The sequence below is a fragment of the Pantherophis guttatus genome, chromosome 1 (genome assembly GCF_059756535.1).
Source record: "Pantherophis guttatus breed Tessera chromosome 1, ASM5975653v1, whole genome shotgun sequence".
NCBI classification, from domain to species: domain Eukaryota; kingdom Metazoa; phylum Chordata; class Lepidosauria; order Squamata; family Colubridae; genus Pantherophis; species Pantherophis guttatus.
The window spans coordinates 161,507,797-161,530,955 of NC_142063.1; the positions used below are offsets into that span (position 1 = coordinate 161,507,797).

General features: G+C 38.6%; 1 long non-coding RNA gene across 1 annotated transcript in view; it reads left to right on the top strand.

Moving 5' to 3' along the window:
- Positions 1-22,371, top strand: part of LOC117674919 (uncharacterized) — a 60,306-nt gene extending 37,935 nt beyond the window's left edge. Inside the window, exon 2 of the long non-coding RNA XR_004594042.3 lies at positions 15,029-22,371. This is a non-coding gene — a long non-coding RNA (uncharacterized LOC117674919). The remainder of the gene's footprint in view (positions 1-15,028) is intronic.
- The last annotated feature ends 788 nt before the right edge of the window (positions 22,372-23,159 follow it).

Below are 23,159 nucleotides of genomic sequence, written 5' to 3' on the forward strand. Positions count from 1 at the left end.
TTCACTTTAAGTTTGTATCTATTGTGTGCTCGTGTATTGTTGTGGTTGAAGCTGAAGTAGTCATTGACAAATAGCAAATAATTTTATGTACTACACTTAGGTCAGACCGAAGGCAGTGTAGTTCTAAGCCCAAAATTTCAAGTCTAAGGTATAAGGTATTCTGTTGCGAGCAAAGGAGTGGAGGAATCTTCTCGTGAAATATCTCTGGACTTGCTCAATTGTATTAATGTCCAATATGCAATGTGGGTTCCAGACAGATGAGCTGTTATGTCCTAACAGATAGACGCCAGCGACCGCAGCCAAAGCTTCTTTGTCGATTTGGCTGTACCGCCTCTCCATCGGTGACAATGTACAGGAGTAATAAGCTATAGGGGCCTCCATCCCATCAGGCAGGCGGTGGCTCAGGACAGCCCCGACCCCATACGGGGAAGCATCACAGGCGAGGGTGAGAGGAAGCTGGCTGTCATATTGAACTAAAACATTCGAGGAAGTCAACAAGTCCTTAACAGCTGCAAAAGATCCGGCTTGCTCGCGTCCCCAAGACCATGGTGTTTGAGATTTAAGAAGGCAGTGGAGAGGTTCAGCGACAGAAGCCTTATGTGGCAAAAAGATGCTATAAAAGTTTAGGAGGCCTAAGAAAGCCTGCAATTCGGCCTTGGAGGGGAAGTATCAGTGATAGCCTGGATCTTAGCCAGGGTAGGATGGATCCCCGCGGCGTCTATTAGGTAGCCTAAAAATTCTACCTGCGAGGAGCCCACCTGACATTTACCGCACTTAAGTTTAAGACCAGCACGGTGAAACCTAGTCAGGACCTTACGCACCCTATCCAAGAGCTCCAAATCGTTCTTAGCCGAGACGAAAATGTCATCAAAATAAGGTATACCCTGCAATAACCGTTCTACTAGACTTTGGAAGATGCCACGGGCCGACACACACACCGAATTGCAGCTGGTTGCATTTAAAAGCGCCGCAGTCTGTAACGATGGTCTGCGCTTCTGCAGTGGCGTTGTCCACTGGGAGCTGCTGGTAGGCTTGCGCCATGTCTAATTTGGCAAAGACCGAGCCTCATCCTGAGGAATGGAGCAGTTGCTGTACTATAGGCACAGGGTAGGGGTTGGCCTGTAACGCCTTGTTAAGCGTCGCTTTATAGTCAGCGCAAATACGAATAGAGCCGTCCGGCTTGATGGAAGTAACGATAGGCATTTCCCATTTAGCATAATCTACTGGCTCCAAAACCCCTTGGCTAATTAACTTATCGAGTTCCTGATCCACCTTGGGCCTGAGTGCCAAGGGCACTCTGCGTGGTTTGAGTCGAATAGGGGCTACCCCAGGGTCTAGACTAAAGGAGACTGGAGTACCTACGTATGTGCCCAGTCCTTCGCTGAACAGGTCAGCGAACTCATCAATTAGAGCGGAAAATTTATTCTCCTCAGTCCTATTAACCCCTGTCATCGCCAGGCCCAGGGCATCAAACCAGTCTAACCCAAGTAAGTTGGGTAATGACCCGCTAACCACGACTACTTGCAGTCGGCCACTGAAACTCTTATGTTGGACTCTAACCTTTCCGCTTCCCAGAATGGGAATGATATTGCCCTGATAGTCCCGCGGACCGGACACGGACCGAGACGTTTCTTTGCCATAGTGGGCACCAAATGCTTAAAAGTGCTCCACGATACTAGGGACAATGAAGACCCCGTATCAACTTCCATTTTGCATGGAATGCCCTCGATTAATACGGTGAGAAATTTTTTTCGTTAATTCCCCCCTCACCTGGTCGATAACAATCTCAGGGCTGTGCATGTTATGATATATGGTGAAACACTCCCCCCCCCTTTTGGCCTGATCTGCCTTGGGGACGGGGATCCCGGGGTGAAGCTTATTAAGAGTAGATGTAACCGGTTGGCTGGCTCGGCAGACCTTAGCTAGGTGCCCTTTCCTGCCGCATCACTTACACTCCACATTTTTAAAACGGCAGGTGGATCAGCTGTGATTTCCTCCACAGCCGGCACACAGAAACTGTGCCTTCCGCTTCTCAGAATCCCACTCCTTCCTTGGGACTGTTTTCACACGGCTCACTCCATCGTCATCTGATGAGGGGTCGGATTCGATGTCATCGTGATGCACAGCTGCTGCTTTTCTAGCCGCTATGGGACTAGAAGCTTTCTGCATCTCAATTGAGGACTGATCCGACAATTCGGATGCCCGGGCCTCATCGATCGCCGACTGCAATGTGTCATTCATTCTAGCCAGCAACCGGCATTGTAAATTGAGGTCCCTCACCCCACAGATCAATTGATCCAGCAAAATGTCATCTAGATCTCGAAATTCACAATACAAGGCAGCTTTTCTTAATGCCGCCACATATTGGTTAATTGTCTCTTCCTCAGCCTGATACCTGTGATGGAAAGCGTAGCGCCGGGTGACACGGGAGGGTAATGGCGCATAGTGCCCCTTCAATTTGGTCATCAATGTCTCCCAGGGCACATCTTGGACTCTCAGCGGGGCTAACAAGGCTCGGGCTGTCTCGAACATATCATGCCCGCATACAGTGAGGAAAACCGCTTGTTTACGATCGCTAGGGAGAGCTTTATAGTCATTAGCGGCTAAGAAACAGTCAAACCTGTCCAAGAAGAAATCCCAAGTCTCTTGAGCCTGGTTAAAAGGAGCGAACATCGTCAGGGAGGCCATGATCCAGACAGCTGCCTGAGGCACCTCACGATCAGAGCCCAGCTGAGGAAACAGTTCCCTTACAGATAGTGTCGACGCTCGATTTTTGCCTCACAATCCCACCTTCATCGCCAGTATTATGAATGGGGCTGGCTGAGAAATCGAGTCAACTCACAGTAACCTTAACCTCATTTATTTACGTAACACAACAGCTACAAACTATGTCTAATGCCTGACAGAACAGAGAGCAACACTTGTGAACTGATAGCTCTTATATAACCTCAGCTGTCAGCACCTGCACCAATCACTGGCTCGCGATCTCCCGCCAGAACAGCGCCCTCTCTGGCCGAACCGCTTGCACAGGCATCTATCTGTTAGGACATAACATGAGCTATATTCGAGAATTGGTCTGGCAAATGTTTTGTATGCTCTAGTTAGCAGTACAATATTACCAGAGAAGAATTGTTGTGGAGATCTATGTAAATTGAAGGTCCCTCCAACGACAAGGCAGGATACAAGTCAAAGAAATGCACAGAAGAAAGTTTTGATTCAGATGACAGTTATCTTCTTAAGCTTTAAATCTAGGTTTAAAACATATTTGTTTAATTATAAAAACTAGGGATGCTCCTCTGGATTTGAGCTTCTGGATCAGCCTTAGTGACAGGACTTACTGGCTTTTCTGTTGAATGCATTAGAAGAATTTTCCTGGCCTGATTCTTAATTGGGTAACACAATGGTGAAAAAAAAACCCCACAGGACAATTGGTAGAAGTAGAGGTAGAATTTTATTCAAAGAGCCAGACAGCAGAATGGACAGTCAACAATTCAAAGGTGGCCACCAAGCTAGAAAGCTGAGAGTGATAGTATGTTTAGTGACAATGAGCTTTGATCATGAAGTAATGGACTTTGATGTGGAGCCTGTTAGATGTGTAAATTAAGATGCCCTTGTCTTGGGAATGTGTAACGTGAGAGGAACATGAGAGGAAGATCTTTCCTTGCCCTTTGGGGTGGGTGATCTTAAATGTGCAGATCCTTTCCTGAGGTGGATTTTTTATGAGTGTAGTCTGGCATCGAAGTGAAATATTGACATAAAACATTTCCCTTATCTTGAGGAGATTCCATTTGTCTGCAGAACTGGAGAAGCGTGCTTAATCAATTTCAAGTGTCAAATGCTGGCAGAGAGAGCCCTAAGCAGGGATGGGGGGGGAGGGGTCTTTGTATCTCTTTTTTGAGGCTTGCTGGCAGATCAGAGGCGCCCCAGGCTGCCATGCAACCTGGCTAAAAGCAGAGGGGATGTTACTGGGACTTTTATTTTCCCATGTAAACTTAATTTTAATTAATTTGCTTATATATTTTAATAGGTTTTATGGCATCCAGGTTATCTATTTTTGTTATTATAAAGAGGTATCCTATTTGGTATTCCATTATTCTCTTGGAATTAGACCTATTTAGGTCTTAATGCATATATTCTCTATTTATTTATATTTTCTAATTAAATATTTTGGTGTTTCTATTCCACACTTAGATTTTACCTGTGATATAAATAATGATGATGATAATGATAATGGTGATGATGATGGGAGACCTTACTGGAAAAGCAGTTGAAATAATAAGTTTGGTGTAGTGGTTGAGCTGCTGACCTAGAAAGTGGGAGACTGCGAGTTCAATTCCTGCCACAGCCATGAAAGCTGCCTGAGTGACTTTGGGCCAGTTCCTCTTTCTCTCTCAGTCCAACCCACCTCACACGGTTGTTGTTGTAGGGAAAATAGGTGAAGGAAAGAATAGGAGGTATGTTTACTGCCTTGAGTTGTGTATGAAAAAATGGCTGGATAAAAAAACTAAAAAACAGAAAAAGTTAGGAGATCATTTTATAAGGCAGACAGATGCCAATGTTTGACTTATTTTCCCAGTTTTAATCAAATTGTGAACGTAGAGTGTGAGACATTATTGGGTAGAGAGGGGGAAAAATGGAGGACTTACTCTATGGAGAGTGATATACCTCTAGAGCTGTTTTCTCCTTCCTGTTTCTTTCTTTAGCCTCCCCACAGCTTTTTGCTAATTTATCCATCGGCCCTGCCTAAAACCTTCTCTACTGCTAGTGGGGCATGAGTAAAGTTAAGAGTAAGTATGGGGGAATCTCTCTCCTTCTGTCACACATATGCCTCATTAAAATAATGAGCATTCCTCTGTCTTGGGTGATAACTTGCATTGCTATCTTGCTTCAATTTTTCCACTTCTTTTGATCCCTATCTTTCACACTCAATCTCAGAGTCCGCTATTTCCTGTTATTCAGTAATGTCAACTCAGTTTCCACAGCAGCCTGACAAAGCTCTTTTCTAGATCATATGCTTGAAGCATCAGTGCAAAAAGGGCACCATTAATTGATGGTACACATACACACCTCTTTGGGACAAGACTAGTTTTGCTTCGTGTTGCAATATTTTCAGGATCAGACTCAATAATGATAATAAGAATTAGAGGTTTAAATATATTTCTCTTTAATTATAACAGGCATTCTATATTCACTGAATATTCACAGATAGAAGCAAAGAAAATGGTGAAGGTGGCTCCTTATATATACAAAGGGTGGAGCCAAGAGTGGGAGTGGTGAATTATGAATACATTAAGAGTCAAAGAATAAGTTAACCCCTGATATCCCATATATACATTATTTACACATTAGGGAATAAGGCATTTACATCTGACAAATCCCCCTCTAAATGCCGGTTCGCTATACAACACCAATTACATTCAGATTCAGGACAATATAAGACATACAATTTAGAAGTTAAATATTTGTGCTGTTTAGAAGGTAAAGGCTTCGTCAATATGTCAGCTAATTGTTCAGAGGTGTCACAATGCACTGCTTTGATAAATCCATCTTGAGACAATTGTCTCACATGCTTAAATTTTATATCTATATGCCTGGATCTTTGTCCAATGGCATCGGATCTAGATATTTCAATGGCTGCTTTATTGTCTTCATGCATAACAAAAGGCAAAGCAGGTTTTTTCCAAACATCTGAAATTAAATCATTAAACCATACAAGGTTATTTGCAGCTTTGGATAAACAAACATATTCCGCTTCTGTGGTTGAAGTGGCTACCAGTTCTTGTTTACCAGTGTACCAGTAAACTGGACAGTCATTTAATAGAAAAATATAACCAGAAGTACTTTTTCTGCATGATATGTCTCCAGCCCAATCCGCATCTGCGTAACATGTAAGCTTTGGTTCTTTATTATCACTAGGTTCTAATACTAGGCAAAAGTCTAATGTACTTTTCAGATATCTTAAAATTCTTTTGACAGCTTCCCAGTGATACATTGTTGGTTTGCTAACGTGCCTTGATAATAAATTGAGTGGTAATGCAATATCTGGCCTAGTCCAATTAGATATATAAAGAAGTGAACCTATGACTGATCTATAAAATGTATTATCCTTGAATTCAGGGGAAGATTCATCAGTATTTCTAAGGAAATCAGTTTGCATAGGAGTGTCACAGGGTTTGGCATTGCTTAAATTGCATTTGTTTAGAAGTTCAATAATCTTATCTTTCTGAGTAAGTTTGAATCCCCTTCTAGTTTTGTTAATTTGTACACCAAGGTATTTGTTTACCTTACCTAGAGATTTCAACGAGAAATGTTCATTTAGCTTGTTTACAAAGATTTCTCTTCTCTCTTTGTGTTTTCCTATATATAAAATATCATCTACATAAATCAATACAAATTCAATGTAATCATCACTCTTTTTGACAAAGAAACAATTATCAGCAGTGGTAGCGTTGAAATCCATGGTCTTAAGTACTTTTACCAAGCAATCGTACCATCTTTTGCCAGATTGCTTTAATCCGTATAAACTCTTGTTCAATAGCCAAATTTCATTTTTATTAGTGTATTGACTGTGAGGTGCTCTTACATATATTTCCTTATCTAGTTTTGCGTGTAAATACGCAGTCTGTATGTCATATTGAAATACATCAAGATTGAGTGCAGATGCTACTACTAGAGCTGTTTTAACACTCTCTGTTCTTACTGTGGGGGAGTACGTGTCAGTATAGTCCTCTGGATATTTTTGTGCATAACCTTGTGCAACCAATCTAGCTTTGTATAGAGTATTGCCTCCTTCTAGGTTCTTAATTTTATAAATCCACCTGGTACCAATAATTGTTTTATCTTTAGGTGCAATCGCAGGTGTGAACACATTTAATCCTTGCAAACTTTCCATCTCTTTTTTCATAGCTAGTTCCCATTTTTCCTTTTCTTCACGAGGGAGTTTTAATACTTCCTCATATGTATTAGGTGTTATTTGTTCACCATCCATATGCATTATGTAATCTCTGTATTTATTTGGTATTTGATTTCTGTTGTTCCTAATAGCTCTTTCGGGTTTGCTATGGTTGTCATGCAAATATCTTGCTTCCTTTTTTGTTAATGTGTCTGTCTTTATTTTGTGTTGACTATTTGTCCATGTTTTGGTTTTGTTTTTATTTTTGTTGATATTTTGATTTTCTATTGTCCCTTCCTCACGAGATTTTGTATCTTTGCATTTATTTGGAAATATTTCATTAAGATGTAATTTAGACCAGTTGGCCTGTTCATGGAACACAGCTGTTCTGGAAACTATAAATTTGTTATTATTATCAATGAATCTGTACCCTTTGGTGCCAGTTTCATATCCCATAAATCTTAGTCTTCTGGATACGTTTTCTCCCTTCCTTCTCAACTGTTTAGGTATGTGTACGTCTGCAGTGACCCCAAATATGTGCATGTGTGCTAATTTTGGTTTCCTATTATACATCACCTCATATGGTGTCTTATTCACAATACTGGACCAGGTTCTATTTTGAGTGTAATTTGAATAATGTAAGGCTTCTGACCAAAATTGTTTGCCTAAACCAGCATCCTCTAATGTGCACCTAATCATGGTTTGTAACGTGGAATTCTTTCTCTCTGCAATCCCGTTCTGGAACGCAGAAAATGGACTAGACGTGTAATGTAGCATTCCTCTATCCTTTAACCATTGGGAGAATTCTTTAGACATGAATTCACATCCCCTATCTGTCATAATTTGTTTTATTCTGATATTATGTTGTGTTTCTATGCGTTTGTAAAATTCCTTAAATTTTTGAAAGGTTTCGTCCTTGTGTTTTAATGTGTAGACAAAACCATAGCGACTGTAATCGTCTACTATTGTTAGGAAGTAACGTTTCCTATAAGTGATTGATGGAGTTAATGGGCCAACTAAGTCCATGTGTACTAAGTCAAAAATTTTGTTAGTTGATCTGGTGGATTTTTTTGGCCTGGGACTAGTTTTTAGTTTAGTAGATTTACATACTGAGCATTCCAAATAATTTTCACAATTTTTTATTTTGACACCTTCTGCGTGTTCAGTCATTTTTTGTACTACAGGAAAACTTGCATGTCCTAACTTCCTATGTAAGATGTGAGCACACTCATCATGAATTGGTTTACCTATTTTTGGTTTCTTCTCATTGTGTGTATCTGCGTGATCATGAGTTATTTTACATTCATCATTGTCACTGTTACTAATATTTTCATCATCTGCCTCAATACAATCTTCCATATTTGAATCAATGTTATGTAACCATCTTTCTTTTGTTATCAGATAGGGTAGGCCTCCTTTGATCATCACAGTGCCTACATTTGTTTTATTCTTCTCTAAAGTTGCTTTTCCTTTTGAGAAAACTATATTGATGTCAGAATCTCTGCTTAGTTTTATGGCACTTAGTATGTTATGGGGTATTTCTGGTATTAACAATACCCCCTCTATTTTTCCTAGACCAGGCAAGGTCACATTCCCTCTGCCTAATACTTGAAACTTTTCTTGATTAGCTACCTTTATTACAAACTTATCTTCTGTAAATGAAGACAATATATTTTTGTTATTAGTGGTGTGATTAGTTGCCCCAGAATCAATAAGCCAATTATTGTTCTCATTTTGTTGCGTTTTAGTGCTGTCTTGTTTATTTAGTCCATTCAGTGAACCAGATTTTCTCTCTTTTGAATTTTCGCTGCCCCCTCTACTTTCTCTGTAATTTGGTGGGCTTCTATATTTATGTCTATCTGTGGAAGACTGTCTATAATTGTATCTATTCCTATATTCTGACCTATGTCTTTCCTTTGAAATTTTGGGACAATCTCTTCTATTGTGTTCCCTGGACCCACAATTGTGGCATTTAAAAGTTTCATTATATTTTTCTTGGAAAGCTACCTTCCTAAAAGACTTGTGTTCTGTGTGATTGCTAGAACGATTTTTTCTTGAATTGTCTTCTGCTATCAATTTGTTAGATAGACTTTCTATGGATAAATATCCTAGATTGATGGTGTCTAAGTGTGACATAAAACTATCCCATGATGAATCAAGTGAATTGATAATAACACTTTTCATTGTTTGATCTGAAATCACTTCCCCCCTCAAATGCAGCTCAGCTCTTATTTTGTTTAAAGATATTAAATGCTCACTTATGGAAACCCCTGGTTTTACTCTGGAAGAAAAGAAGTCCTTAGACATTCTTGTGGTGGTAGCTACACTATCGCTGTGAAACAAATTAAACATGCATTGAATTATTTCTGAAACAGTTAGATTTGGTTTGATGCTATAATACATTGCAGGAGACACGCTAGATATTATTAAGAAAAATGCTCTATGGTGTAAACAATCTATTTTTAAAGTCCAAGGTCTTCTTGGGGGACTAGTGATAAAAAATAGTAAATTTTCTTTCATAAAGACAACCTGAAGCTGTTGATACCATTCTTGCAAATTAATGCCATCAACCCTAAGTTTTGGAAAGTCATTGGGTAAGTTTCCCACATTATTTTGTCCATTACTTACAACCTGAGGTAGTCCGTGGTCTCGCAAGTGTAGGAAATTGCAAAACGGCATGGGGATGTTCGCAACGAGTCTGCGCGGTTCTCTGGCCAGTTCAAGTCTTTCCGGACCGTCTACGTAGTTTCGCACATGCGCGTTGTTCATTTCTTCTTTGGCGTCGTCGCGGAAGGTTCTCTCCATTGTAGCTCGCTCGCTCCGCTCCTCTTCAGACGAGTCGGTCTCTGGCTCGGTCTTAGGAGTTCTGATGGTGGCGACTGCTCTTCTCTTTCTTTTGGGTGCGTTGGCACTTGCTTCGGTCTGCGGTGTAGGGCGGAATCGACATGGCTCTCTGGGCTCGGGCGTCGTCGCTCTCGAAATCAGGATGGGAGCGTGCAGGTCTTGAAGTATTGGCTTGTTCGCTTGCTTCTTCGTTGGCACTTTGGAAATTTTTAATTTTGGCCCAAATGCAGCAAAAAGCGTCTTCATTGCTGACTTTATTTGAGATTTTGTTAAGTCGTCTTCACTTTCTGATTCTGGCTCTTCCGAAGAGTTTGAATCCTCCTTTTCACTTTCGTTGTCTGATAACGTCTTTCGCGCCAGAAATTTTGAACTGAGCGTTTTGATTGGCTCTGCTTCGTTCACTTTGGAGGCTTGTTGAAACCAAGATGGCTGCCATTCAAAATTTCACGCGGGATCACATTTTTTCTTTTTCATAACGACTTTCTCTGTAGTCATATCACTCACAGTTTTTTGGTCTTTGGGTTTCTCTTTAGCGATGTTTTTCTCTCTCGCTGCTCCGCTGTTCTTCAGCATTTCTTGGAGGTTCGCGATGAGGTTTTCATCATTCTTCTGGCTTTTTAGTAACTTCAATATCTCTGACCTGAGTTCGTTATTTTCTATTTCGATTTCCTCCTGGTCATCATTTTCATTTATTAATTCTTCTTCTTCAGTGGTGTATTCTTCGGATTCTCTCGAAATCGCGTTTGTGGATTCGTTGATTATTTCTTGTTCAGTTTCTATTTCTTTGCTGTAGGCCCTGGTGTTGGGCCTATCTTTCTTAGACATTTTTAGGTATTTATTGAGTCAATTAACCATCCTCTGCTACCAGCTTGTTGCAATATTTTCAGGATCAGACTCAATAATGATAATAAGAATTAGAGGTTTAAATATATTTCTCTTTAATTATAACAGGCATTCTATATTCACTGAATATTCACAGATAGAAGCAAAGAAAATGGTGAAGGTGGCTCCTTATATATACAAAGGGTGGAGCCAAGAGTGGGAGTGGTGAATTATGAATACATTAAGAGTCAAAGAATAAGTTAACCCCTGATATCCCATATATACATTATTTACACATTAGGGAATAAGGCATTTACATCTGACACTTCGATTGTCAATTCAGCTCTAAGCTTTTTAATTTCTGCAATGCAAGCCAACCCAGGGGTGAAATCCATTTTTTTTACTACCAGTTCTATGGGTGTGGCTTGGTGGGTGTGGTGTGGCTTGGTGGGTGTGGCTTGGTGAGTGTAGCAGGGGAAGGATACTGCAAAATCCCCATTCCCACTCCACTCCAGGGGAAGGATACTGCAAAATCTCTATTCCCTCCTCACTCTTGGGGCCAGCAAGAGATGGTATTTGCCAGTTCTCTGAACTACTCAAAAATTCCACTACCGGTTCTCCGAACTGCTCAAAATTTCCGCTACCGGTTCTCCAGAACCTGTCAGAACCTGCTGGATTTCACCCCTGAGCCAACCCTACTATGCTTAGAAATCATAATAATCCAGTCTAAGTGTTTTGTCTTCATTATGAACAGGTTTGATGATGCCTTGTTAACAGAAGTGGATAGGCAAACCACAGAACCTACAATATTTCCATGGATTATAACATCATATCAAGAAACTCTGACTTTGCTGCTTTCCTAAGCAGAGTCGAAAGCTGGCCTCTGATCCTTGGCTTATTTAGTAAAGAGAAGCCATTGCTTTGGTTTAGATGTCATAATAAACAAACTGGAAGGAACTTTCATAGTTTATTTTGCTGTTCCTATTGGCACGAAGAACCAAGTAGGAACAATAAAGCAGCATACCTCATTTGTGGCTCATGTGTATTTAAGGCTGAAGGTTTAGTAACATACAACTACAACCCTGAATTAATAGCACAGCCAGCACAACAATAAAATACTTTGTTGATGTATCAGAGCCATTTCTCTTAGTGGCAAGTATTTTAAGATCCTCATTCCTTTATGGGGTTCTGTACCTCAACAGAAAGCAAGAAATAAGAGCTATGACATTGATCTCTTAAAATTTCTCCAGTTTGTCAGCTGAGAAACTGAGGTATCATTTTGAAGAAGGGGGAAAATGCAATAATTTCTTTGAGGCAGGAGAGAGAAATAGGAATGCATGCAAAAATCTTAAAAGGGAAATGAACCAGCAGAGCCAGAAAGCAAATAAGGACACAACCCATAGACCACAAATTAGTGGTTAACATAATATGGCCCCTATACAGGAGTTGACTAACCACACTTGGGGATGGGTCTGTATTGGAAAATTAAAAATTCTGACCCAAAGGGATATTACCCTACTCCCTTACACAACAGTTGATCTTATTCTCTCATTCCTCAGGCTGCAGGAAAAGGAGAAATAGCTTTTACCAGATGTCTGAATTGCAAAGACTTTTAAATTAGGTCATGCCTACAAGTGACTTCAAGAGGATAGGCTGATATATCCCTTTAAATCTTCTCTTGAAGGTAATCACATTGTACAGTAGCCACATTTTCTGGTACCAACTTTTCCAAGTTCCTGACGTCGATCCATCTTTGTGGCTTCCTTCAACCCTAATCACTGTCAACAGCTCCTAGTCTGGTTAAAAGCATGTTTGATTAACACTGTCTTGTGAAAATATTCTAGCAGAATTGTGATCAGCAGGAAAGTTAGAATTTCCTTTTTCTGCTATTTCTCTGCTCCTGTCCTCTTTAAACTGTTGTTTGGGCTTTGTTGAGAAAAATAATGAAAGATAAGCTGCATGCGTTCTACCTCACATTTATGTTGTCCTGTATACAAGTTCAATGTTCACCTTATCTACTTAAATTTTGATGAGATTGGATGAGTTAAGTAAGGATTATTTACTTGATTTTTAAAAATTACAATAATGCTCGTATAGATTTCACATTGACAGTATAAATAAATCAGATATCTATCTCTAAATATGGGGAAATTAAAATACGTCTAAAGAATGCATTCCATTTCAAGTGATGATGACATACTGTTGAGAAATGGCAGTTAATATCACCTTATTTGAGAATCTTTATTGGAAATCAGATAAGAAATCTCAGAAATATGTTTTCATGAAACTAGTACCTTCTTTCATATCAATGAATGACTGAACGAAACGTACTGCTCAGTTCTGAAAGCTGTTAATGCAATTTATGATGAATTTTTTCTCCCCAACTGCCTCTCCTTACCAAAGTTTGGTTCGTCTTTAATGTGAAAAAAATTAAATGCCAAAATGGTGCCCTAAAATAACCCAGTTGATAGGACTCAGGTGGTAGATCAGAGGTGGGTTGCAGCAGGTTCTGACCAGTTCTGGAAAACCAGTAGCGGATATTTTGAGTAGTTCGGAGAACCGGTAAATACCACCTCTGACTGGCCCCGCCCCCATCTATTCTCTGCCTCCCGAGTCCCAGCAGATCGGGAGGAAATGGGGATTTTTCAGTAACCTTTCCCTGCCATGACCACCAAGCCATGCCCACCAAACCATACCATGCCCACCAAGGTTTACTACCAAAACTGGTAGTAAAAAATTTTGAAACCTACCACTGTGGTAGACACACCTATGGTGACTAAGGACAGAACCTAGCCCGTGGCCGCACAAACAATAAACATGCTATGTGGTCTCCACAAAAAAAATTGAGTCAGCTGGTGAGAGAAAACAGTACTTTCAAAATGGAACAGTTACAAAATGACTTTAGCTGCCTCAGTTGTGGGGATAAAACAAAGGCGAGATCATGAGAACCTAGCATAAATAAATTTACCCAAGAACGTACCGGTATGTACTATGGATTTATTTGGTGGGGGGGTAGGGGTTGAGGATAAGCTTGTGGTTTGGGGTAGTTGTTGTTTTTTGCTTTGTTCTAAGAAATCTCCTAAAGCAGCAGAGTTAAATACAGAACAACAGACTGATGATGTCAGCCCTTCAAAAGAATCCAGAAAAGAATCACAAACATGAGTACTAACAAAACATTTATTGGAAGGTTACAGTAACAGAATCTCCCTTCCTTTACTTTTACTTTCCAGAAAACTAGGGAGGGTCCCTTATGAGTCACTTCCTATGCCCCTTTTCCTTCTGTGGATTGACATACCTCTTGTATGACAGTTGTCTAGACTGAAACTCTTCCTCCTATCTTCCTACGTCACTCTCACATAGCATCACCCATATTGCAACAACAGCATGTAGCTAGCATGCCCAAAACTTCTTTGTCAAATGGAATTGAATAATAAAGAATATGTGAGGCAACCGTTTTTGCTGGTTGTCACTGGCTGAATAAGAAAGTATACCATGTCACTGGAAACAGGATAACTCAAGTAGGCTACTACAGTATATGAGCAAACAGAAATTCCTTCAGTTCCTCTCCTAAAACTTATGTTTTGATTTCCCTGAAGTCGGCAAAACTCCTTTCTCCAAACATTTGAATTCTGGTTAAATTTCTTGCTTTGTTGTTTTTATTATTTATTCTGCTCAACAATGAACAACAATGCCATTTAGGGCACTTATCATAATTGATGGTAAAAAAGAATTATGGGAAAAGAAATGAGCTCAAAGATGTTTTCATAAATATTTTTTTTCTCATGAACAATTTCACAGCTACCCAGAATCATTTCAACAGTGAGATAAACAGTGTGTAAATTTAATAAATAAATATATAATAAAAAATTAGGGAAAAATTGATTGATCAATGGATGTATGGATGTTATGTTATTTAATACTGAGATAGAATAGAAGATTGGAAAGAATCCGATTATTTGCAGTTTGTTTTTAGAAAACAGTATCAACATTTTCTTGTTTTTATTCATTTTATTTATTTATATTCATCCAAATGCTCTCTACAGAATTATCAGGTTTATTATAAATACCAAGTTTATTTGAATAGATGCCTGAGCAGTAGTGGATACTATAACATATAGCAACTCTTTTTTTCTGATCCTTTCAAAAACTTGTATCCTTCAATTGCCCCTTTCCAATTATGGAATCATCTTAATTTCACCTACACTATTAAATCATATTTGTCTTCCTGTACCAAGAACTCATCTTAATTATTTCCCACATTTTAACAATTAGAACATAAATAATGAAGGTCTAAATTCTATAAATCAATTTTTCTAATTTTTCTTTGGGTGATTTAATATTATTACAGACGTATGCTCACTTCCTTTTATTTCTTTTATCTCAGCTTCTTACATCAAGGATTTTATCACCCCTAATATTTAATGTATTTAAAATCACTAACCATGTTTTCTGTGCTTTGACCAAACACAGGTTTACCAGTCCTTCATGCCGATAAGTCAGATCTCAATGCTGGAAATTTCAGAGCTTCCATAAAAACCAGTCTCATAGTGCTGAGGTATGAATCATTCACTTATAATATTTTTTTCTCATCTTTAGACTGGAAAGATGGATTATCACATCACCTGCATCCCCAGATTTTTGAGCTTCCTTCTTAGAGTTTCAACATTCATGGGGATAATTGTCAGTGAACTTAATAAATCGTGGAAGATGATCTGTCATATTACTGATTAATGGTCCCCAAAGTATACACTTGTGAGCCAATAAAGTCTGGTTATTACACAGTTTCTTGTACTCATAGGAAGTAATCATTCATTGATCTATAAATAGACCATCAGTAGTTCTTAGGATACATTAATTAGAACCAACACTCATTCAATATATGCTCTTCTTGCCCCTCATTGCAATATTCTCACACTCTTCGAGAGTAGTTTCTATGGTTACTATCCTTCCTTGTCTTCCTGTTGAAATCCATTCATGCAGGTCAGAGATAATTCTGAGCAATGGTAAATAAAGCACACTATTAAATTTTGTTATTGCCATTTATGGTTGGTTGGACAGTCAGCCAGATGTTTAGACTGGATTTGGCATTTCCACCCCATCTATTAAGTCTTTCCCAAAGGCCTGGGATAGCCAGATGTTGTTTGATGGTGTTAAAGGCACCATTGCAGGATGCAAGCTGTTCTAAGTAAAGCTGCCATTTGCAATTGACTGGTGTGATTTTGCCAATGCCGATGGTGTTCAGGCAAGGTGCCTATTATTATTGGTAGCATTCCTGCTTTCTTTTGACACAGTTGTATTACTTCTATTTGCAAATCTTTGTATTTTATAATTTTCTCCAGTTCTTTCTCTTCTCTTCTGCTGGGTCCAGGTTCTGCCACATCCACTATCCAGACTTTCTTATCAACAATTATTAACTCTGAGGTGTTATGTGGCAGGTGCTCCCCCTCTTTCTCTCTAATCTCTCCTCTATTTGTGTATGTGTAAATCATGTTTATCTTAATACAAGATAATTGTATTTAATTTTGGCAAAATTAAAATGGCATGTTTAAAAAGATACTATTAATAGGAAAATAGCTTGGTTCTGAGTAATATGGGGATATTTGAAATGAATTTGTTAACATTCCAAGATAAGATTGATCAGCACTCTACTAGATACATTCTTATAAACATGCATAGATCTATAATCAGTCTACAGAGGAACTCCATGAGGGGAAAGGCTCTGGGTTGTAAATTATAACAATGGTAGGAAATGTCCTCTGAACTGGATTTTTTTTTTTTTTTGCAAATTCAGCAAAATTAAATAGGGGGAGGGATTTTTTTTAAAATCCTAATTACTCCCCACAAAGACTATGGCTACTAATTTACTTCATTTTCCACATTTCATTCCCATCTCCATATAGAATGCAGAAAATCCTTTTATAAAAGCCTTTTCATGTGATATGCCACTGAACAAGTCTGCCAAATAATAATATCCCCACATAAAGTAGCTAATGAAATCTTTCCCTCCTAGTGTTAACAAGCGGTTCAAATGATTTGTTAAAGCTATTCATCTCTGACATGTCCCCTCTCTCATTTTATCATTTCCTTCCTCCTGTTTTCATCTGTTTTAATAGCCAACAGGGTGGCTTATCTACCGGTTATTTTTTTTAAAAAAAAACATGTTCATATAATCTTGGCTCAACTCCCTGGGCTGTAGTTTCTTGGCAAACACTTGTCTATCAGGGCTTCAATTGAAAATGTCACAAGTTAAAAACATCCCACCCAATTGTTTATTAACATAAAAAATGGTGGTCAATCATGCTCCAATCGGTCAGCCATATCTACAAAATGGGAGGGCAGTTGCCCTCATCTTCCACAATCTACCAGTTGAATATTTTATTGCTAATTTGGCAGTGCATAAGCACAATATGCTTAAGGCATATTTAGAAACCTGGAAAGGACCTTTCTCTATATACTACATCTGGTGCCAGTAAAACAGATGCAGTACTCATTAATGGACAATTATCTTATTTACTTTAATGGCAAAATTATAGAATTAAAATAGAATGGAAGGAGGAGGAAGAGAAGGAGGGCCAGAGGATGCTGCTGTTTATGCTTGGATGTCCTGTTGTCCCCAAAATGCTTACCTAGAACAACATGATGATGGTGTATTGTGGGAACCACAAGTAGAGATAAACTAACCCAGTCAACTACACCACAATCCAGTTTACCACACAAAGGGGTAAATTTAGGTCGAACAAAGTCATGATAGCAGTTTTTTTTTAAATTTGATTTATATGCCGCCCTTCTCCGGAGACTCAGGGCAGCTTACAATGCGTTAAGCAATAGACTTCATACTTTTATATATTTATACAAAGTCAGCTTATTGCCCCCACAAACTGGGTCCTCAATTTACCTACCTTAGAAAGGATGGAAGGCTGAGTCAACCTTGAGCCTGGTGAGATTCGAACTTACAGTAATTGCAGACAGCTGGTGTTAATCACAATGCTATCAGTCTGCTGAGCCACCAGGCCCTATTAAGTTGTACTGTGTACTGTGGGAACCTCTAGTTTGACCTGTTATACATATCTAGTTCTCCAAGAAAAAAGAACTGGAAAGTATTTCTTTTCTGAAAAAGGAAGATTCTCCATCAGTGCCACAACTTGGAGCACCAAAAATACTAGCTGCAGTAGTCAATTTATGGCTAATCCTGCCTGACTAACTTGGTAAAAGATGCCAGTGATGCCATGTAATCTTGCTAATCCTTTTCTGAAGAACTGAAGAAGCTTCTTGGATGAGAAACTAAATGTTATTAAACGAAGCCGTTATTGATGGAGCCATTCTTACTTGCAGAGGAAGGCCATTCCAAGAATGCAGGGACATCACAGGGAAACAGTGCCTCCAAGCCTTGTCCCACTTTGTTTTTCAGAGATGGTCCATACCAATAACTTCTCCTGGATGGATTGAATTTGGTTGGTGGAAATGACCTTGAAGAAACCTAGGGGCCAAGCTATAAAAGGTTTAACAGATTAAAACTTTGGAACTGCAGCCAGCAACCTATGAGTCCAGGACCTGAAAAATTGATATAAGATCACCATAGTATTTAGTGCATGCCAACCTGTGGGTCATCTCATCCTGAACCAATTGAAATTTCCAGAGCTGTTGTCAAAGGCAGCCCATACCCATCACATTGCAACACTCCCAGGTAGGTCCCCTATTGGTGCATCAGCTAAAAGTGAGCAAAGGACTTTTTGGCCGCAGTCTCTACTTGCTCTTCTAATACCATATTTTTCGGAGTATAAGACACACCAGAGTATAAGACGCACCTTAGTTTTTGGGGAGAAAAATAAGAAAAAAGCTGATTGGCAGGTGGATCGGCCTCCCAGAAAACCCCAATCAGCTGTTCCCAGAAGTGAATTTTAGCAACAGGTTCCTTGGTTGTGAGCTCTGTGCCTTGCTTTTTTTTGCTTTTTTTTCTGCCTCTGAAAGCCTCCAAAACAGAGCTTCAGAAAAAAAGCCTCTGAAGCTCTGTTTGGGGACTTCTTTTCTGAAGCTCTGTTTGGGGGCTTTTTTTCTGAAGCTCTATTTGGAGACTTCTTTTCTGAAGCTCTGAAGCTCTGTTTGGGGGCTTTTTTTTCTGAAGCTTCTTTTCTGACGCTTTTTTCAGTCTCTGAAACCTCTGTTTGAGAAGCTGGACGGGGCTACATTCGGAGTATAAGATTTTCACACCCAGATTTTCACCCTCTTATTTTGGGGGAAAAGGTGCATCTTATACTCCGAAAAATAGGGTAATAGTTGTGAGTCTAAGCAAAGGAGAACATGTTTCTCATTGGCTTAGATTTTTTTTTTATCCATGGTATCTTACTGGACTACCTGCAGGGGTTGGGGATGGAAGAATTGTTGTTCAATGGTTTTGCTCCTTCCTTAATGGGCAGATTGAATCAGTGACTCCCCTCCTCAGTAGGGGAGAAGACGTTGATTCAGTGGTCTCTGATTTGCAGATTTCTTCTGGGGTTGGCCCTTCCTTACCTGTTCTTTAACCTCTCTGTGTGAAGCCACTGAGGGAGCCAATCCAACAGTTCAGGATGCAATATCATCAGTGTCTCAAGGAAATTGACATTACCATCCCAGCTGGAGGAGAGATGCTATGGATATTCTTTCTTGGTGCTTTGAGGCTGTCAGGGTCTGGATGTGGCATCGCAGGCTGAAACTGAACCCAAGCAAGGCAGCTATACTGGTTGTCCATTTAGGTTGCTTGCTGACTTTAATGTTATCTCTATAGGGAGATGCTAGAGCTAAAAATGGGGTTCCTTTTAGATTTCCAGGTTCTGCCAGTGTGGCATATAGAAGCTGTCACTAGAAATACTTTTTCTCAGCTTATTTGATAAAAGATGACCTTACCACAACAATTCTTACGTTTATTACTTCCTTATTCGACTCCTGCAATGCCCTTTACTTGGGGCTAGAGAACTCAAAAGCTGCAATCGTCAAGAATTCATCATGACTGTGTGCTAACTGGCATCTGCCACTGGTGCATATGAGCGTTTGCTGTGGAACCTGTACTGGCTGTCAATCATCTCCCAGGGGTTGGTTTTGAACTGATGTAAAGCTCTTTATGGCTTAGAGTCTGGCTATTACTGTATCACTTGCTCCATCCAGAATCAGCCAGATCCACTGAGTCATCTAGGGGGAAACTGTTTCTAGTGCCCCACTTTCAGGAAATTAAAAAAAAAAAAAAGCTAAGGCAGGAAACATGCTAAGAACAAAACAGCTCTGGAGGACATTCTAATCAGATTGAGTAATCTCTATCTTATTCTTAAATTGTTTCATTTCTGTGCTTTTATTTTATTGTTACCGTACACAGTTTTGATTTTATGTTGATTTTTCCCCCTAACGAAATGTTTTCATTTTCCCCCCCTATATCATGTTAGCTGTTGAGAGTTGTTTCGTTGTTGTGAAATACAAGCCAATCAATTTAAATAGGAAGAGGAATATTGGTACGTTGGCCACCATGAGTTGTAGAGGAAAAAAGATGGGATCAAAATCTAAATATAGCTATGTCTATATAGATATGTACATCTATATATCTATATCCATGAGGTTAGAGCACTATATATCTAAATCCATGTATACACATCTATCTATATACACACATCTATATCCCTATATACACATCTATATACAGTATCTATATCTATGCGCTAGAACACTATATATCTCTATATATGGATATATCCATGGGTGTATGTGTGTGTATGTGTACTTATTTCAGGATCGAGGTGGAACAAAGTTCATTTATTATTGTTTGTTCCATATAGAATCCTTAAGAAATTCAGCTATTGAATGATGTCTCCTGTTTTATCAGTTGCTAACTATTCACGCTTGCTTCATAAATCTGCTTTTTGCTCTCTGAACCTATGAGGCTTGCTACTTAGTGAACTTCATGCTTCACGTACTGGATTTTTTTTTCTTTTTTCCAGTTATAATTTATCTTTTGTCTTCTGAGTTTGCATAATATAATGTAATTATTTGTTGGCTTGTTTATAATCAAATTTATATCTTTCCACAATTATAAGTAGACTCTTGGATATTCAGGCACCAAAACAATACAGAGTTTTGATCCAAATGGCCCAAATATCATTTACTGTTTTCAATTTACATACTATGGGCTCCAAGGAAATTAATCTGAACAGTCTGATATATGTATGGTTGGGTTTACATGCTTGTTCAGCCCTAAAAAACAATTCCACTACTTTCAATGACTTTTTTTGAGTCTTTTAAAATTGTATTTTTATCTGCCACAAATCATAAATACAGTGGAGACAAAGAGCAAGAATTGCTAAAACAAAATAAAGTCATTCTGTTATCTAAACTATTAATTAAAAAACCCTACATGACAGGAAATAAGTGAATAGAAAGTGAAAATTAAGGAAAAAGTTTCAAAATAATAACTATACTATTCATCATTTTTTAAAAATAGTGAAATCTAGCCCAAATGAAATCATATTGTCTGAGTTTGCATTCTCAAAGGCTGAGAACTGACATACTTCAGTTCATAAACCAGATTGACACATTTCCCCAATATAAAGTAACCTTCTTTGTTATTGTTGAGGCATAGTGTTTTCTAAGTTCTTCAGATAAAGACAAGCACCATAAGTTTGTAATTTACCTTAACTTACATTTACATTTTTACATTTTACAAATTTAGATTTTTGAAATTTAACTTCCTTTTGAGAACCTTCCAGGTTCCAAAAACCTGGTCTATCATTGTATTAATCTCTAACTTTACATGCCCATAGCATGGGCTTTAATTTTCCTTCATATTTATTGCATCACCAGCATAGAGGGGATAACAGCAAACTATTTATAAATCAAAGATGACAGCAAATTATTTTTAAACTCAGCTAAATTGAGTATTTAGATAAATACCGGTAGCTAAATAGCCCTAAACATCTCCCATATATACGCTGGACTAACAGTTTTAAAAAAAAAACAACACATACTTTATGTTTCTTAAAATTGGATGCCCTTGTTCCTGCAATAGAGGACAGTCCAATTCTGAATCCTAAATTACTTATATATTATCCAAGTCAGTGGTGGAATTCAAATATTTTTACTACCGGTTCTGTGGGCATGGCTTGGTGGGCATGGTGTGGCTTGGTGGGCGGGACAGGGAAGGATACTGCAAAATCTCCATTCCCACTCCACTCCAGGGGAAGGAAACTGCAAAATCACCATTCCCTCCCCACTCTGGGGCCAGCCAGAAGTGGTATTTGCCGGTTCTCCGAACTACTCAAAATTTCCTTTACTAGTACTACAGAACCTGTCAGAACTTGCTGAATAGCACCCCTGATCCAAGTTCATTTTACTAATATTTCTTAGTTTTTGATAATGTTAAATTGATGCTTTGTGCTAAGGAAAAAAAATCACCACATGAAATATTTTGATTTGCAGAAACTTTTAAAGGATCACGGTCAAGCAAAGAACCTAACAAATGTTTTGACTAAATATATTGCCAATTGGTTGGTGATTAAGAGGTAAAAAGTCATTGTCCCTGTTTTGGGCCATGATTTTAACAACAAGAACAACAACAAAAAGCTACATACTTTTTCCGAAAATGTATTTTGAATTAATCCAATGCATCAATTATTCCAATGCATCAAGTTTAAACACCAACTTCTATGTTCATGTGTCAACATAATGAGGAAAGAATGCGGTGATGATAAATTAGCACCAAGTTTTTTGTTTATCTACTGTTGTCTGCTATTTAAGATATTATATAATGATAAAACATCTAGATAGTTGAAGGTTCTCCAAGAAAAAAAAAGAAGAAATGGGAAAAATAAGTCAGAAAATACCAGAAAGTGTGAGAGGAAAACTGCTTGGGTAGAACAGGCAAAAGGAAGAAATGCAAGAGAGCCAGTTCTTGGCTCTTTCAAAATTAGTTAAACAACCTAAAATTAAGGAAATCTTATTATATAAAAATGCCATAAACAACGCTACTCCCATTTCTATTTCTAATTTCTTTCGCGTGGGGGGCGGGGGGGATGTTGGGCTGCCTTAAGTGCTGAAAACCTAACATGATTTTATTGAATTTAGAACCAAGAACTTGCCAGGTTTTAAAGTTATCTAATTCTCAAATTGAGCCCACAATGGAAACATATTTGTCAATTTGATTGTAATCCTGTCAGCCCTGAAGGTTTCAAATAATGTTTGAATAAAAATAATGTTTCAGGTCAGATGTGCGTAAACCTCTATCTTTAAAATAACCAACAGATTTTAGAAGTGCATCACATTTGATGAAAATTGGCACATTTAATCCTATTGTTAAAAAACTTGTGAGCCTCCAGTTTTATTCTGTTCTGCCCAAAAGCAAAAATTAAGGCCATTTAGTTTTTTAACTATAAGAAACAATGGGATAATCAAAATTGCATGTTAATGGTTCTCAGTCCAGATTAAGACAGAGAATCAGAATGCACAATTTGTCTTTCAGCCTAGAATCAGACTTTTCAAAACTCTTGGCTGGACTCTTAAGTCTTAATGTGAGGTCTGTGTATACTTCTAGCTTCGCCCATGATCAAATGCTGTCTTTCATTGAATGTAAGTTTTGTATTGTTTCCAT